The sequence below is a fragment of the Heliangelus exortis genome, chromosome 9 (assembly GCF_036169615.1).
Source record: "Heliangelus exortis chromosome 9, bHelExo1.hap1, whole genome shotgun sequence".
Taxonomy (NCBI): domain Eukaryota; kingdom Metazoa; phylum Chordata; class Aves; order Apodiformes; family Trochilidae; genus Heliangelus; species Heliangelus exortis.
This window is the reverse complement of record NC_092430.1, coordinates 17,638,104-17,642,281: the sequence shown is the minus strand read 5'-3', so window position 1 is coordinate 17,642,281 and position 4,178 is coordinate 17,638,104. Positions and strand designations below refer to the sequence as shown.

The window sequence follows — 4,178 nt, the reverse complement described above, 5'->3', positions numbered from 1 at the left end:
CTGTGATTAAAGTTTTCATTACTAAGCAATTAGCACCTGAAATTTTAAGTGCTGAAGTGTTTAACTGCAACCTGAAGCTGCCAGAGGTGAGGGGTGGTGGATGTGGGTGGGACAGGAGAGAGTTTTGAAGTGGGGACCAGGAGTGGCAGGAGGTGGCTGCCTTGGCAGGGCCCAGCCTGACTGGCATGGGTGCTGCCGACCACTCCGATCCTGCTGGCAACGCCAAGCACCCGCCACGGCGGGGAGGAGTGCCTGGAGGGGCGAGCCTGGAAGGGAGACAGAATGGAGCCGGTGCTGACCCGGCGGGAAACGTGCTGGCTGGGCGAGCTGGTGCACGGCAACATTCCCAAGCCTGGGAATGGGGCGATGGGACCCCCTGGGGCCCCTCTTGCACTGGGGCTGTGGGCTGGGAATCTGCTCAGGTGTTACCTCGCAAGGTGCTGCCCTTTGGTCAGGGGACATGAAAATGCCACCTGCTGCCACAATGGCTCTGCTGCGGTGGTGCCCAGCCCAGTAACACGGGGGATCCCCCCACCCCAAATCCCCACATCCCCATCACTGTCGCACCCCTGCTGAAGGAGGACATCACAGAACTGTTTTGGTTTTGGTTTGGTTTTTTTCTCCCAGCCAGTCAGTGCCACCCTTCAAACACATGTCCTCGTATCTATCTCGGAGTGATGCGTTCCCAGGGCTGACTGCCTGGCAAGGAGCACACTCCCTTCTGTTTGTTTTAAAACTGTTGCTGGGTAATTTCATTTGATGCCCCTTAGATCTTCTGAGAAAACAAGAATAATTGTTCCCTAATCACCATCTCCTTATGAAGTTGCAGCTGAGGTTGCTGCCTGAAGCCAAGGCCAGGGGTGGTGGCTGGGCAGGCTGCGTGGGTGCACCCCTGTGCGTGGCCGTGGTCTGACACACTGTGTCTTTTCTGGTGTCATGTGGAACCATCACCGGAGCACCTCGGGAGATGCAGTTGGCAAGAGGCAATGAAAGTCAGGGATTGCTCCAGCAGGATGAGGGGCTGCGGGTGGGAAATTTCTCAAGGAGAGAGAGCTGGGCTGGGAGTTTGTCTTCTGAACATCCATGGTTCTTTGCTGCTTTTCAAGGCTTTCCTTTCATCTTGTTTCAGCAGGTCCTGCTGCTCCCCACTGGCACGGGAATGCCTCCCAGGGACACTGTGGGCACCGCAGCTTTGGCGTGTGGGCTGTTTGAAGGCAGAGCACGACTAACCCAGGTCAGTGCTGCAGACACGCTCCCCTGCGCACCCCATCATCCCCCATTCCATCTCTCAGCCCATCCCTGCCCACGTCGTGTTGACACCTTCACTGCTGCAGCACTGTCCTGCTCTGGCTGTTGCCCCAAAGTGCCAGGGGGATGTCAGTGGAGGGGACAGGTCTGGGTGCCTGTGTGCAGGGACATTGCAGGGCTGGGAGATATCTGGGTTTGTATGGGTGTGCACATCCCCTGGCCACAACGTTACCCCGTTCCCCAGGGGCCAAAGCAACTCCGTTCTCAGCACCGAAGCCCTTGCAGAAGCAGGCGGGCTGGCGTTACAGAGCCAGCCCCTGCCAGCAAATACCACGCAGTTACCACAGTTATTTCCTATTGTGCAGGCTCAGGAGCCCTGCCAGCCCTGCTCCTCAGGCTGTCTGCCCACCCGCCAGCTGTGACACCCAGGCACTGACCCGAGGCTCCCCCCACCAGAGACCTGTGACGCTCCTGGCCAGGCCCCCAAATCCTCAGCCCCCGGCTGGGACTGCGGCGCTGCGCCCGCCTGCTCCGGGGGAGTGTGAGCCCCCGGGGAGAGGGTGGCTGGCAGCGCCGGCCCGGCGGGAGCAACGGGGGGGAGGGGGGTTTCATTAATTACAGCATGTGGGGAGAGAGGGGATTATATGGAGCATCCTCCTCCCCTGCCCGTGCCCCCTTGCTCCCTGCTCCAGTTTCTCATCCTTTTTCTGAAATAAATTCCTTTCGGGCTGAAATTTGCCAGGCATGGCTTGACTCCAAGGGGAATTCTTGGAGAAAGTTTAAGTAAAATTGCTTCAGCCATTTTTAAGTTATTCAAGTGTGAATAAGCAATTTCCCCATGTGCTCCGTTCAGAAATTTTGTGCTTGGGTAACTCAGACCTCTGGAATCACAGAATAAACGAGGTTTCTGCATCTCAGTAAGCCGGCGGGCTTTAGCTGCAGGGGAGGATTTCCCAAGATGTGAATCTTCCTACCCCGGGTCTGGCCCATTCTTAAGTTTCTCAGCAACCCCATCAGCCTTGCACCGCCCTCCTTCCCGCTGGCACAGCATCGTGCCCCAGCACACGTGAAAAGTGCTGGCTTTGCTGCTTGCTCCTGTTTCTCCTTTCCTTGAAAGACAGTGACAACAATTTTTGCGTCTTTGTTCAGACTTCGGTGTTTTCCACCGGGTCAACCCCTGTTCTGCTGGTTTGTTCCCCAATTGCTTCCTTCTACCTGGAGAGCACTAACATTTCATTCGCTGCTTCTCCCGTCCCTCGCAGAGATTTATCACAGGCATACGTCATGTCCCATCTTAAATTAGCACACTGGCTCTCTCCACAGTGGCTTTTCCCCTCAGGAACCATTCCCAGCAGTGGTGGGGTGCTGCAGCAGTCCTCAGGGTCCAGCACGCTGGTCAGGTTCCCAGGGGATGCCAGCATTCCTGCTACAGGAATTGGTCTCCAAGTTTTTAGCAGCCTGGGCAGCACTCGGTGCTATGCCACTCTCTCTGGCCAGAGCTTGCAGAGCTGAATCCTTCTGGGACGAGGAGAAGGAAACTGCTTGTCCACTGCTCTGGTGGGTTTGTGCAGCAGAAGGAGAAGGAGATACTGACATGCTCTGCAACCATCTGCACAGCAGAGGCTGAGCATTGCCAGCCCCATTGATTTCCCACTGCACAGCAGAGGCTGAGCATTGCCAGCCCCATTGATTTCCCAAAGTCCCTCTTCTGCTGTGAGCTGTGGGGAGGGTGGCTAGGAATGTGGGTTCACAGCTGTCCTGCTGTGCCATCACAGGGCCGGGGCTGTGGTTGCATGGCAGAGTTTCTGGGGCAGGTTTCTGGGCTGGGGAGCGCAGTGGCAAGGCTCTGCTTGCAGTTAGCGGGCAGCTGCATCAGGGGGAACCCAGATGTCTGTGCTACAGGGAAGGGGCTGTCCAGCCGTGCACCCCAATACGCTGGACCTGCCAGAGTTCCCAGTTCCCAGTGTGGGAACCAAAGACATAAAAATGCCCCAAAATCAGGGACTTGGGTGATTTTGCTCACGCCTCAGCCAAGACCAACCTTCCCCAGAGGAGATTTGCAGTGTGGCACACAGGGTCAGGCCAGGTCAAAGCCCAGTGTCCCCACAATGGGGGGGCTTTGTGCCGCAGGGACAGTATGAGTGCAGCATGCTGAAGGAGCAGAGTCTGTCCAACACAGGGTCCCAAAACAACTTGATAGCAATGGGAGAAGGGAATGGGGAGAGGACTGACGCCTACAAACATGGGGGCTGCATGCAGGGTAGTGGCATTGTTTCCTTTGATGAATGGGGTGGGGAAGGCCTGATGAGTGTGCTGGCAGGGTGACTGCAGGGAGCTTTCTGTATGGGGTCACCCTCACCAGGATCCCAGCATTCATCCCTGTCACTGGGGTAGGAATCATGGTATAGTAGGGACGGGAAGAGATGTGACATGCTACGATGGGATGGATGGGGTGGGATGGGCTGGTACAGAGTAGGGTGACATGAGATTGTCACCGGGTGGGATGCATGAGATGATGGGATGGGATGGGACGGGACTGTGTAAGACAGGTCGGCAACGTGTGGCACAGGTAAGTCACTGTGCTGCCACTAGTGGTGTACATGGGGGCCCATGGGCTCGCCCACACAGCTCCCAACAGGTTTACACACTCCTCCGCAGCGGGTGGGGGCAGGGCAAGGCGGGCCTGGGGCTGCGAGGCGGGCCGGGGCAGCGGCCCCTTTAAGACCCCAGTTCCACGGGCGGCCGCTGGGTGGGGCGCGCTCCCCGCCCTGCGCCTCCCGCGCCGGTGGGAGGGGCCAGCGGGGGCGCGCCTGGCAGCGCCCGCCCGCTCCAATTCATCTTTCCGAGAAGGCTCCGCCCCCCGTCCCGCCACCGCCCAATGGGGCGCCGCGCTCGCCGTCGCCAGGGGCGCCGGGTTGCCAGGGGCGGAG

General features: G+C 58.4%; 1 long non-coding RNA gene across 1 annotated transcript; it reads left to right on the top strand.

Moving 5' to 3' along the window:
* The first annotated feature begins 1,137 nt into the window (after window positions 1–1,137).
* LOC139799507 (uncharacterized) lies at window positions 1,138–1,982 on the top strand. Its single transcript, XR_011727317.1, has 2 exons — window positions 1,138–1,234; window positions 1,614–1,982. It is a non-coding gene; the product is annotated as an uncharacterized lncRNA (long non-coding RNA).
* The last annotated feature ends 2,196 nt before the right edge of the window (window positions 1,983–4,178 follow it).